This window comes from Spodoptera frugiperda, chromosome 27, assembly GCF_023101765.2.
Source record: "Spodoptera frugiperda isolate SF20-4 chromosome 27, AGI-APGP_CSIRO_Sfru_2.0, whole genome shotgun sequence".
NCBI lineage: Eukaryota > Metazoa > Arthropoda > Insecta > Lepidoptera > Noctuidae > Spodoptera > Spodoptera frugiperda.
In genome coordinates, this window is record NC_064238.1 from 7,636,545 (window position 1) to 7,651,910 (window position 15,366).

Genomic DNA, 15,366 nt, shown 5'->3' on the forward strand with positions numbered 1-15,366 from the left:
AATAACATGTTGTTTGTTTTTTTTTTTATTCTACTTTTGAAACAAGTGGTTGCATTGGGATTCGATCCCCGAATCCCAATCCAGTAGTACCAGTAACTAGACTAATGAGACAGATAATTTTGTTTAAGTATTTCATTCCAATGAAAGCTTATAAACACAAATCTAGAATCTGCCATCTTGAATTTTATGTCTACACAACACCAAAGTTACAAAGTCAAAGTTGATATTACACCTGTATATTATACGAGTTATATTCACATTACCAGAGTTTCTCGTAATATCTAATCTAAATTCAAATGGTGTGCAATTATGATGACAATGTTACGTTATATTCAGTTCAATGTATATGTTCAATCATTATTATAATGTTGGGTTCAATGTATGCAGAGGCAAATGAAATTATCGTACACATTCTGGAAGCCACAGCGCTGTGTTTATAGTAAGTGTTATAAGATACGGGTTCAATACCAACTTTGGTTATCTGTTGAAACAGTCAATTTAAAAATTAAATATACTGTTAGTTAAAATATAGGTAACTATGCATAAGGAAGAATAAAAAAATATGGAAGTACAAACAGAAAATGGAACTATATTATTATCATTGTTGTTAGTTGACCTTTTTTCCAACCGCTTACTAATTTAAAACTTTACAGAAATCCATAAAGAAGATATAAACCTTAAAAACCTATATTCAGAATTCTCTAAAACAATTCCAAAAATCATTTCCTCTTTTAAAAAAAATACACATTTACCAACATATATTTAAATTACGATCGTGGAGCTGATCAATTCGGAAATGTCACCCACGGCTACCCAGTACCCATGTAAATTTTATTACAATGTTCCTAAATCCTTTCGTATTAGGTACGTTTTCACAGAATTTTCGCTTTTTCGGCATTGGCACATATTTGTATTTTTATCGTATGTATTTATGTAAGTGTGATATGCCTCGTTGATAAAGTGTGACTTCCAAGAAAAGGTTCTGAGTTGGATTCGCTGGTTAAACAAAATGTTTTTTTTTTGCGGATATCCATCCTATGATATCTCACGCCTTGGGCGAGGCGAGGGTGTCAGGCTCTTACTTACTAAAAACCACCCAGTCCCTACTCCTGCTTTTCGAGCCGATGCCCCATGGTATACCCGTTAGGTAGTTCGCAGCTTCGACTAGGTCGTCCGCAGCTCCAAGCAAAATTATATTAGGGTTGTTTTTGATTATTCGAAAAGAATATTAGTATCAACATGAAGTTAAAGTTTAATATATGGCAATAGATTCACATACACTACGCATGTACAATATTCATGACAGCTTTTTCCTTCTTAGGTTTGAAATAACATGAACATTATGAGACATATTGATCGATGCAAAATTATTTTATTTCATTGACCGACGCAATATCATAAAAATCAACAAAGCTCTTAATAAGATTCAATTGCTAACAATTTAAACTATCAGACAAGTGTCAACAGCGTAAAAAATAGTGCGTCCAAAAATAAGTATGAGTGTCTATAAATCCAGATCACAATTAAAGTAGACGAAAATAAATCTCCGACGCGCCATCTGTCGGCTTGTCAATTTAAATTATGTCTCCCTATATTTTGGCGCAATAATGTAATAAAACGTTTTAACATATTATTATGATTAGTTCGATGTCTTTAGTCTTAATTTTATCAACAAAATCATAGATAATATATTAGTGATTTCATTTAAGTTTAATATTTAATATCAGTAATTGTTATTATTAACTCAATTTAATATCTAACGTGTCAGAGTTGAATATTTCAAAAGATGGCATCTTTTATTCATAGTAAAAAACTTAAATAGTTTTTTTATGTTATAAGCCGGTAAACGAGTAGACGGATCACCTGATGGTAAGCAATCGCCGCCGCCCTTGGACGTCCAAAACACCAGAGGCGTTACAAGTACGTTGCCGGCCATTTGGAGGTTAGAAAATGAAGGGTTATCGAGAAATTGCGGATTGGAAAGATTGGCAAGGGGGATAATTGGGCCTCCGGTAACCTTACTTACATAACGAAACACAATGCAAGCGTTGTTTCACGTCGATTTTCTGTGAGGCCGTGGTATCACTCCGATCAAGCCGGCCCATATATTTTCAATATTTACCCATATGGTTAAATTATGAAAATATCGATACAAGTAAGATATAACAAAGTAACAAAAACAAAAAGTATAAGTCCATACCAAACATTTTCAAGTTAGGTAGTCATAATAATAATATAAGAGAAGTTACCTAGAAACTTCCACACATTTCTTTAGTTTATGTATGATTCCGATACTACAAGTAGGGCAAGTGACCCGGTTGTGGCCACCGACCCCTTTGTGGCCATTTGGACCTTCAAATATTTATAACTAAGACATGGACAAATAAATTACTCTGTGATGTACAGTATTTAAAATATTGAATATTGGAGACACTGATACCGTTGGCAGCTTTGATGTGTCAAACTTCACTTCGATGCAACAAGTCATTCTTTTTAGTTGAGGGTGAAATTGTTAAGATCTTAACAAAAAGGCTAAGGCGAGCGGGTGAGGATTTGGTTTATATTTTTTAAATCTTTGCTTATTGTTTGGATGTTTATGTTAATACTACATGAAGAATATATTGTCTAAGTGGAACTAAAGTTATTTTGTCGCCATATGTTTCTGAAGTGCGGTTATTAGAAGGTGGCCACTAATGGAGACAAAATTATGAATTTCTCCATCTTTGGCCACATGGCTGGCCAAAACTAATGTACATAGACACCCGACTTCTTCCCCTTTATTTTATCGTGCCTTTTTTTCCTTGGCTTTATATATCAACAAATACATATTTTTCATTTTCAGAGATGCAATAAATTGCCTTCACACAAAGGGGAGGTCAGTTTACTTTGCAGCTTTTACCAACGTCATATAAATGTTGATCTCTTTATTTGTAAGTTAAATTCAAGTGAAGTAATAATATTTCATATTTTCCAAACTAAATAAAAACCATTGTTTGTAAAATGTCCAATTTAATTAATAAATTTTGATTACTTTTATTGTATTTTTTGATGGCCAGAACTGGCACACGACCGTGGCCACAAATGGCACGAATCTGGCCAAAAATGGCACAAACTCCCTTTTTTTTTTCTTTCTTATACAGTTATTTTTCTATGGAACGTTCTTTAATAAAGGGTTTTCTTAGGCAAGGTTAATACATGTTAAATGACTTTTTACAAGAAATATGTTCGTGATAACAAAAACTATAAGTTAAGAAAGCCTCAAAGTCGACAAAATTCTTAAAGTGGCCACAACCGGGTCACTTACGATACGTGTTTGAAATCCAATAAAGTTCTCTTCAAACTTCGTAACCAATATTTGCTAAAGTTGAACCTAGAAAGTTAAACTATAGACGACTTCGAAGCCAAACCATATATTACCGTTCAGACAAATATGACCTTTATAGTCGTAAAAGACGATCGAAGAGTTTTAACACTGATATCTGCGACATATAAATGACAGAATTGCTTGTATAAACTATAAAGTTTAATTGATTAATAATGTAACAGCCCTAATGCTCACAACAACAACGAAATATAAGCTTTCAACCTTAAAAATACTTTTCTATTTTCCACTATAACAACAGCCAACAAACTATTTTCACGTGTATCTATATCTACAATGAATTTGAAAATCTAAACAGCAGCTGAAAGTCATTACAATAATTTTAAATGTGAATGTAAACGCAATTCAAGAAATGCTAATGTAAGATCAATGTTTCGGTATTTAAACGATCGAAAAGCACTATTAAGGAGAGCAAACTAAACGAGAACTAAAAGCGCCTGTAAAGGTCATTAATCAGATTACAGCACATCAGTTCGAGCCAATTATTAGATTTATAATACAGCTTCATTTTGCTAAGAATTAATTAGTGAAAGCATTAATTACTCGTTTGCATAACAACGATAAACGATTTAGCAATCATAAATCATTTTTTGAATTTCTCAGCTAACTTAATTACGTGATAAAATGTTATTTTTTAGTCTGTATTTTTAAATGTACGGGAAATGAGGATAGAAACGGTAAGGAGAGGAAATGCCGGGATAACGAAATCTTTTCCGAGCAGTACGTTAGCAGGATTATTAGATAAAAGATAAAGTACATTGTAAGAAGTAAATAGAGTACGTACTCAACTTAATAAATATTTTAGAAGGAATTTGTACATCAACACGATTCTAAAAATCTTTTTACTAAAAACTGAAGTAATGGGAATCAAATCTTGTGTAAGATGTTATTCTAGTTACGTAGAACTCGTATTTAACAACATTAACATTGTCAAATCGATTGTGTCTTCGAATCTGTTACGCAATTAGGATACTGGGCCGTCACACATGTAAAGGACAAGACAATGCCAGGACAATACAAAGACAGATCCCATTCATAGAAATCATTGAAACTTAGTTCGTATAGTGGTGCTCATATAGTGAAATTATTACAATGCGACTTGGTAACAGAAATCTGTATTTCTATAGTTCTATTTTATTATAATAGGTTAAATACGTACTCCCAATACATACATTGTAAAACACGTCACTTCATGTGTTCTGATACCATGCTTCTTTTAAGAATTTTGATAGTTACCAAAAATACTTAAGTTTTTGTTTAAATTTAATTATAAACGTCGTATGAAATGTCCCAGATATGTCCTAACTCAGCAATCAGTAAAACAAGCTGACATAACGATAATTATATAAAAAAAAAACAAAGTTCAACTCGTCTGACATTCTGTTGCGTTCCCCGCTAACAGTTCTAGTTCAGTCAGGCACGCGAAAATTTTAAACAATTTTAGTTTGATTTCAGTTTCATTGGACACCGTCCAATAGTTTTGCAAAAAATGTGTTAACAGACTTTTAAATCCTCAATGTCGACTGCTGCAGTACTTATTACTTCGATTTATTCTACATCTCAAGAAATACTTAGTTCCAATAACTATGTAAATTGTAAAGGGTTAATCTGTCACTACACTCCCCATTACGTTCGGTAATTAAATCATTTACATGTTGATTCAGGGACTTAAACCAGGATATTGGTGAGTGAGGTACACTAAAGGGTTAGGACAAGACAATCTACCTCCAAAACACGATCATGTTTACTTAAGGTTTTGGCAGACGACCAAAGATCCCACTGTAATATTGATACTACTCGCACTCAAACCATACCAACGTAAAACGTAAGTAACCCAACTTACACTTAAGTAACCGAAACCAAGAATGAATTAACTACCTAAATGTTCTCCCGTGCGACTAAAGGGCTAAAAGCATTCACTTAATTAAATTCGCACCTACTTTGTGAAATCAATTTATAATTCCCCAATTAGAATACGGAACTCGTTTAAATCAAATTTCACAGAATATTTTATCATACCTATCGAGGAGGTTGCCGTTATTACACTTGAGACCAATTTACATATTCATCGCTCTGTTAAGGATAAAGGAATGAAATAAAACAACAGCGGACTTTGTGAACTTTACAGGAGGCATTTTCATAATTAAACAGAGAAATCCGGATGACTCACCGAAATCTGTTCGATGTATTTTTGTTGTGGAACCCATTTATTATGCTACCTCGCATACATCACATAAAGCATCCAGGATTATAGAGGTCGAAGTATTGACGTACACAAAGAATAAATTTGAGCGACCTTAGGTGAACTAAAACCTCTGGGAATTTGGCATCGAAGCTGGAAGCCAAAGAATTTATCAAGCAGGTAAACATCCGAGTTCACTTACTCACTCGCTAACTCCGTGAAATCGAATCGATTATGTGCTTTCATTTATTCCAAGTTTTCCTCAAAGTTATTTTAAATCAAGGTGTTTTGTTTGACTTACTGACATTTTGTAACACGGCATTGTTTCGTAAAACGAGGCGTACACCTGACCCTAATTTAAATTAATGACGATAATCCAACCTTCGCGAAACATGTAGATACTTGGAAAAGTGGGGCATCATCAGCAAATAAATAAAAAGTAACGACAGTCACATAAACCGGTGTAAACACACAAAATGTATGAGATTCCTCGGTTAGACGAGTCGTTTTTACAGCATCTAATACATCAAGCTCCTTATTCATCGTTCTTATCAAAGGCAAGAACCAAGATTTCAAGAAAACCGCAAGCGAAATTTCGTTTTGTAGAAATTTAAGTTTTCCGTTGAGACGCGGTTTGAACGTTCTTGAAATTGCCACAACTTGGGTTTCGTGGCTCAAGAATAGGCAAGTAATAAGTATCAAAGACCGCACCCACGGCGCTGATTTTGTTTTAAGATAATATTTTCGTATCTTCAAATACTTAAGTAATTATGAATGAGCTAAAAACGTTTCATCTCTGCGTTGACGTAACGGCATCCTTTAAATTCCTAACTGACTGCGGTATGAATTTCCATTTTATAAATCCTCTACAACCGTTCTGGCTTTTTCAATTCAGCGATTTTACCGTTTTGCATCCATTGAATATGCAAGAGGGAACTGTCTGGTGAATGTTTGCAGCCACCCACTAATAGGTACGTACCAGCCGCGTGCGGCCACTATTCTCATGCACCCATCTTCCATAATACAAAAGTACGAGAGAAACAAAAGTGAAGCTAGAGGTTATTAAAAGATGAACGAAATACGAAATATAAAAGTGTTATAATGTTTTATGTTCATGGTAAGGAATACGACAGCCTTAATTTTATTAAACGTATCTCGGTTTTGATTAAATATCACCGTAGTATGACTTTACTCATGATATTATCCACGTTGGGTTGTGACGTTAATAGAATGATGCAATTCTGCGATTCATCAGTCATATATCATAACGATTCACAATACGAAAAAGATTTGTTTGACATACTATTGCAAAATATATTTTTAATTTTTTATCGATTCTACGATATGACACGTTTGGAAAATTGTGTTCCCGATATTTCGATGTCGTTCAAGCGTCAGAATTGCAAGGATCGACAAAAACGACGGACGATAAAGCATAAGTGCGAATTGAATCGTAGCCAACCGCATTGAAAATTCAGTACACTGACCTTTTCTAGCAGAAAGTTGTGCCAACCATAAGTTTCATACGTTATGCTATACCAAAATCCCAAATGTAAACTTGGAGGCGTGCAACATTAATAACATTAAGGTTCCTACTTAATAATAAATTTAGTTCTCAGGATTTATGGATGTGTGGTTCCACGCACGCAATGTTCAGGCTCGTTTCTATTTTCTCTCTGTGAAGCGTGTCTACTTTAACTACACTATAAACTGATATCTAAAATTAGCATTCTGGAACGTATTGCTCGTTCACTTGATTAGCGAACAAGTTACAAAACTTCTGAGACGGCTGTTTGGGTTAAGATCAAAGAAATTACAGGCAGGTAGGTACTTCCTTCATACATTATTGAAGGCTGCCAACGGTTGACGATGTTTTCATAGCAAGATTTCAAACATGGATTTCTTATAAACAATGAATGGGTTAGTAGTATAACTAAGAGGATAAAGACAGGAACAGCGACAACGGAGTATATTTTTCAACAATGTGTACATAACTAAGAAACTTAGTCCGCCAGCTAAATGTTTATAAATCACCTGTGCCTGTGCTGTGCCAAAGTTTGTTAATTTATGTCCCTGCTCCTCACCCTCGGGTGGGGACATCAATTCTAAACTTTGGCAATTTTTCTATTTCTTTGCGGATACAACGTTTTCAAGGTCTGATCGGATACTTCGAAACTAGATTTAGGAGGAATAACCATTAATTGCTTCTATAATGCCATCTATACTTGTCATATTGGCTTCATATTGATACCTGATTTTACATAATCACCATCATATCAGCCACAAGACGTCCACTGCTGAACATGGCGTCCACTGATAGGCCAATCGAAGCTACCTTTATTCAGCTGCTCCCTGTGACCTTAATTCAAAGCTAGAATTTCTATAATATCCAATCTAATAATATTAATCGGTCTGCGTACTATAAATTGCCATAATCATGAAAGTCCGTGTAATAGGCCACATGTGTGACAGCCTACGACGGCCAACTAATTATGACTTTACAGTTTAACGACTTACTTAGTCTTCCAATTAATCTGAATTTGTGGCCACAGTAAAATGTCTGTACCTAAAATTAAAACTTATTTGAAAACTCAACCATATTAGCGTTGCGGATCTAGATACATATCTAAGTATTTTACGTAGATCTAAGTTAAGAAGTCTATCTGGAAGTAATTTGGGGAGGCCTATGTTCAGCAGTGGACGTCTTGTGGCTGATATGATGATGATAATGATGAAGTTAGGAGTTTTATTTATTAAGAAACGATCCATTTCTCAATAACTTTATTTTACTAAGAGCTAAATTAATTTTATTTTATTAAACTAAGAGTAATAAAATAAAATAACGAACAAAACAAAACAGAATTATCCAATTTGACTCAGCCGTTTTTGAGATTTGCGCTTAGCACACTTCTGAACTCGCAACAAACGATGCAATTATGACGAAGTACATTAAGCATTAATTACATTTCACTTCAGCTTTTAATAATTGAACAGCATAATAGCATTTCACTTACAATGCAATTATTCGTAGAACCTTCAACTAAGTGTTACGCTGAACAGTTTTCTGAATCAATACAGCGTCGAGGAACTATTATAGTGTGTGGGCAGTGCGCTCATTAGAAATAACAAAGACATTTTCCTTTATCCGATATCCGATGACACAAGGGGCACGTGGCCTCCCACCGAGTAATGACCTACTATACTTGAACCTAGTAAGTACTTAGTAAGTATGGTATTAATAACCACATCATTAACACATTTAGTCAATTTTTCTATATTTAGAAAGGTGTAGAAGGTTCTAGAATATTCTATAGTAACTTTAGATCAAAATCTTCGTAGTATATCAAGATTGAATTGAATGCGGTTTTACGTGAATTTTTCGAAGGAAGCTCGACTGATTTCAAGCCACACCGGGACTTACACGTGTTTGTAAGTTGGTTGAAATGGTAGTTTTTTTAGGGTTGATAAGTCTGTGTTCATAAGTTAGTTTCATTAAGCTGAAAGGTTGATATGATGTTAATGTTCTCACAATAATCCATAGTTATAAAAAATGGAACGACATTTAAGTGACCACATTATAATTTAAAAAGGACATTTAGGACATTGATAAGACATGTCATTGTTTGATAAAAACAAAAAAAAAGTTTCACACAGCAATCCAGGTCTGCTGATATTCTAATCTACCACAATCACAGCTTTCAGGATGTGGTTGAAATAACATCGTTACCAAAATAATTCTGTACGTTTGCACCAACCAAAACCACAACAATGTTTTACCTATACATCAGTTTATTTAATACCTATTTACATCTCTGTATATCGACCACCGTGCCTATTTTCCTCAGTTACGCAAAAATAACCTTTAATCATCGGGATAAATACGGGAAAATAATTAGTGAGCTAACTTTTCCTAGATGTTATAATCGTATATCACTTCACCGGCATATAAACGGAGATAGCAAATAAAATCTTTATAATGGCCGCGCCATATGAAGGAACGGGTGAAGTTTTAATGTGATATTTCAAGTTCCTCCAATAATCTGGGTTTCTCGCTAACAAACTTATGCAATACCTGCGTGGAAGAAAGATATACTATTACGTAGCAAGTCCTTAATAACGTTATAAAGGACTAACGTTAAGAATGTATGTCTGTATTTTACGCTTTCACTTCTAAACTACTGAACCAATTTTTATTGAACTTGGTAGCTAAAAAGATAGTATACAGAAATTAGGTGTACCTAATTGTGCCCTACAGTTTCTACGGGGACGAAACCGCAGAAAAATAATAATAATTTAAGTACCTACCTAATCGTGATTTATTCTCAAACTAATAAGTATTTTGAAAGATTTACGAACGTTTTTAAATTGAATACGAAATTACAAAATAAACCAATCTTTACAAGAAAAAAAAGGTCTAAACTAATTTTATATCAATGGAAGCTTAGTTTCCTATCAAACAGAAACACAAAAAATATTTGAAACTATCGATAAATGCAAATTTCGTAGCTCTTTCATCTGACCTTTTTTAATACTGGCTTTAAAACCATTAAAATGAAAACCACTCTAAAATTACTCATTAACATATAAAACAGAGTCATGCAATAGAATACCTCTGGGAACTACCAATCATTCAGTTCTAGGTACCGACTATTTAGTTTACCAATTTAAGTAATTATTATATTTTATCAACTAAAGAGCTAACTACCACGTACAGTCGACATTACTCTAGTATAGTTTAAAGTTAATTGCACTTACCTACTTCATTTCTCGATCTAATCACATTTTAAATACAATGGAAAAGCTTGCAGTATTTATTATTATACTTCTAAGTCATGATTACATTATTATTAGTCGTCAAGAACACAGTTGCATGCTTACTATGCACTATAATCGTAATCTATAAAGTTCATCCGAACTCGTAGAAAAACAACACCCCGTGCATTATTCAAGTTCTACTTTTATTGCATTGTCCTTGCTCACACGCCATCTACTAAACTTAGAACCGTCATTAAAAACGAAGTACTAAGGAATTTTAATCAATTAAAGAAGTTTTTCATCAGAAACTAACTACAGTTAGCAGTTGATTAATGTTCCTAGATATTTATGTAAACACAACGTGTGTGTAAGTTAATATATACGCTCAACCTCCTGCTGGAATTCATTAATAGCAATTTAATGGAAATATAATTGCTTAATTCGCGAGCAACCTTATCAAATTTCCATATTTCAGCTAATTACCAGTTCCTTGAAACAAAACAGACAACAAAAAGTCAAATAAAATGGAAGTTTGTACATAATGAGAATGTTTAATCTGGTTTATATCATCTCCCGTGTTTTGTAAGCATTCCGAAATTAAGTTTCCCAATTAGCTGTCCAATTTGCATGTTCAGCCAACTTGGCTAACCAAGTTTTGTTTGTTTTAAATGAGTTAAACAAGTGAGAACTAACGAATGGAGGTGCTGTTCAGTATGATTTAAATTTGTGGTCCGTGTGGGGACAATAACCTCGTAATTCTTCAACGAAACTATAAGAATGACAAGAAAATAATTTGAATACGTCGATTTATTCCAGCAGAAGCGAGAAACGTAGGTAAATGAAGAGATTGTAAAGTTTGCATAGATCGTCCCGCGGGTAATCTATCGTGATTGGATTTATATCTACCTAAACCTAGAAGCTTTCGTTCCAAGTGCAGCTTGTGTGTATTCAACTCTATTCCTAGACTATCTAGCGAGAACTAAAATATAGAAAGTATTTTATGACCACCTACGACAATTCATCTATCTACTTCAGCAATGAAACAGTTTACGCGCTATTATTATACGTAGGTACATCTATTTCATTCAGCCAAATGTTCCCGTTCAGGAATCCACCTTGACGTCAAGGAATGTGTGTCATCTATTTGATATCAAGATTGAGTTCGTGCCCCCTAATAAAACAATCGCATATGAAATTCCTTTGCCACTATGCTGGGTCCGAACATTTCCCCAATGATTTGGCAACTCGCCCCCGCCTATATTTAAATTGTAATCTCACTGAGTCAACGCTCTCGTCGCTCTACCACCCAAAATAAACGATCCCGCGAATACGACAATATTCGACCGACTTCTAAATAGCAACAATAACCACTACAACATATTGAGCTATGAAGATGCATGTGCAACCTGCATACTAAGATAAAAACTGAATTGACACGTTTCGCTTACTGACTCTCTTTGAAAATACCGATTTTATAGTCGGTCTGGTAATTCAATAAAGTTTATTATCCTGTAACGCAAAGTAATGTTCATCGCAATAGTCATTGGTCATGTTGAATTATAACGATGCTTTACGACGTCTAGTGTCTCTGTCACCACTCGATATATGCTCGCACGATGTCAAGCATCTAATTCTTTCTCAGGAAATCTACTAAAAATATCATCGCGATGAGCAACAATCAAAATCCGCAGACTCTTCAGATTTTACAGCGAGACATCGCGTCAAATGTGTGGGCGGGCACCGTTCTCAGAGATGCAGACGTTATTACATTATATGTGCTGAGGAAATCCGAGTCACGATATACTTATGCGACAGAAAATATGCACTTGTTCCAAGCTTTAAACCCTCTCTAAGCACAATACTTATATCTCAGTTTTTACTACTTTACTTACATCAATAAAAGTAAATCTTAGTGACGGATAGTTAATTGGGAAAATGAACAACTATCAGTGAATAATAAGCAACTAATTTAGGAAACACGACTTATCGAAATAAACAGTATGTACTATCGTCAGTGAGTCTTGTGTCGTCACCGCGTGTATGGTTTCTCATAAAGTACTTTGTAACAGTTTGTAAGATGTACGCCTCGAACATAAACGACTATAGTTTAATACATTTGTATCCAATTAGGCTAATTACTTAATTAACGACGTTCTTTAACTAAGTAGTTAGGCATTACGTAACCTAGTTATCCTGGGGGCCATTTATCAAGCATAATTTCCACAAACATGAATTGTGAAACTTAATAAAAAGCTGTTTGTTTTCGTTAATTCGTGACATCAAATAAACAAGGCAGCGACATACATTATTAACTCGATTTCAAGGCAAACATTTGCTGAAACATTGACGTAATTACCTAAATGCATTACGTACTTACGATAGCAAATATTTGAGTTTTTTATACAAAGTGAAACAGATAATGTTGATGGTACTCTTTACTAATTAATTTCACGACCTTTAGCAGCAAACTTAGTACGAAGGTATGCTCCGAGTTTCCGAGGGCCAAAGTGCTAAAGTTCCGCGTAAAAGTCAGGTTTAAACTACCTTAAAATACTTTGTAAACTACATAAAAGAAAAGTAACATAATGAATCCGCAAATTATCAACGTTGAGTAGTGAATTCCGCCACAAAGTGAAAATGGTCTGTCTAATCAAAAGGTTCAAAGAAGTTTTTCTTATTTCGTACAAGAAACCCAAGGAATAATCAGTTGTCTTTCTTCCCAGTCTGCTAATGTATAAGGTCTACCCTCTTTACTGCTTTGTAGTTATCATTTAATCTCCGTAGTAATCTTGACTACATCAGTACCCTTAGTACGAGTTTGTTTTACGTTGAACGAAATCGAAACGAGAGCCCGTTCGGCGCTCTTATTGGTTGGTTCATTCGTGCCGGCCAATGAGAGCGCCGAACGCGCTCTCGTTTCGATTACTTTAAACGTAAAACAAACTCATACTAAGGGTACAGTTGTCTTGACCTTTTTGCATTCCGATAGAGACAGCAAGAAAACTCTGTAATAGAAACTATAAAAACAGACGTATCTACATTTCGAACATTCTCTTATTTACTTTGTTATGTAAATATGTAATCAGATATTATTTGTTCTATGCACTCATTATAATATTTATCTCTGTCATTATTATGTTTAGCCGTCAACTACGTATGCTAGATAGATACTTACTTTTCTTGTTAATTAACTAAATCTACATGACGATACATTATTTACAGTTTACATTATCTTAAAATAAGTATAACATCGTTCCTTAGTGACCAATTTATAGGAACTTCTATTTAATCCCTACAAAGTTTTAATGTTTATATCAATCAGTTCAGTTTGTTTGCCATAACTACAGTATAGTTCCGCGAAGGTAATTATTGGTCGAGTCACGGCAAGTCACGTAGAACTATTGATTTGCACTAAAGCACATACATAGCACAAATGTAGTGTACGTACCTACATGACAGATACACTCCATTTTATGCATTTCCCGGGTTACGACGCCATTAAACTTAAAACCTAGTGTACCATTGCTTACATTCCTACTGTACCTATGTATGTTTTCAGTATCTAAAGTCATTAAAACCGTTTTTATTCGATCAAACAAAATTGTAATTTTTTTTTAAAGCTGCAAAGCCGCCACATTGTTTACACCGACTTATTTATTACTGGCCATGACGAGTTAATCCAATTTTAAAGACAGCTGCTCGCAGCACAGATAAAACAATGAACATTTGTAAACCGAATTAAAGAAAATAATTCAATGTAGATACTTTTGTTTTATTGAGTCTTAGAATAAACATGAATTCTTCAAAGCCAGCATTTTCTAGATGTAATTTTAAACCAATTATTAGAAGAAACGTTTCCAATAAGTTTCCAGCGCTACTGACAGCCGTGGACTTTTAAAGTGATTAGTGTTAATTATTTTTTAAGTCGCTGTTTGTGGTTGCTTTGCAAATCACCATTGTTGGATTACAGCAATGTAGTCTTGCAATAAATGAATTAACTTTGACTGTATACTTCTTCTGAAACCGTAGTAAATATTGTTTTATACTTGAAGTTTTCCATATAAAACTGTTTATTTCTATGCAAATAATAAAGTGCAAATAAAATCTCTACACAATATCTCTAACCCTCTTTCAGTCAATAAAAAAAAACTAAACCTCAGGAATGAGTTGACGTCTGAACCCAACATGTCACTAATGGCCGACACTAACAAGCAACATGTCGGCGACACTAAACATGTTAACAAGAGCCCGAACACTATCGAACGGGTTAACAAACAAGCGACACACGACTACGAAAACAAACAAACGGTCCTTTTATCCAGATTAGTTCGAATAACTGATAGACACGATGACTGATGCAAGGTTTGCTAACAACACCAAACAATGCGAACTAAAAGATGAAAACGGAATGACGGCCGAATCTCGAGCTCTAATCATGAATGGACGAGAATAATCCCATTGCAATGAGTCAAAACATTTCCAATCAAATTACAGGTATATTGACACGAGCACTATTCATTAACCAGTAAATCATTGCTGGGATTTTTGGCACCGGACCAACGATAAAAAGCTTCTAACGATAGGCACGATCATATCTCAAAGGAAACCCTCCCACTAACTATTTCTCAATAATGTTCGTTGCCAATATTCAAGTTGTAGCTCCAACGCTTATTTCACAATTGTCTGCTTTCCAAACAGAATTTCTCGCCTCGGTACGCACCATTAAAGCACATCTTCTTCACTTTGTGAAAATTGTTATAGCAACTAAACATTTATAAACTGATTTCTTGTGATTTAATTTTCAATCACAAGTTCTGCTAGTTGCAGCGTTACTTTATATGCCTTTCGCGTCTGCATTAAGAGTCGTCTTAACTTACGTTCTCGAATTTGAAATGTCACTTTGAATCTAAAGCAGTTATTTTTCAGTGCAGTGAATCTAACATTTTATTTCGACCTTCACAATTTTCTTACAACGTATACTCGTAGCGTTGTATGAGCTCTATATGTTTTCTTTGTGTTGGCTCTCCAAACCACTTTGAAAGTTCAA

The 15,366-nt window shown here is 34.3% G+C and overlaps 1 protein-coding gene across 2 annotated transcripts in view; it reads right to left on the minus strand.

Moving 5' to 3' along the window:
- Window positions 1-15,366, minus strand: part of LOC118263309 (serine/threonine-protein phosphatase rdgC) — a 72,106-nt gene that overhangs the window by 48,453 nt on the left and 8,287 nt on the right. The window lies entirely within an intron of this gene.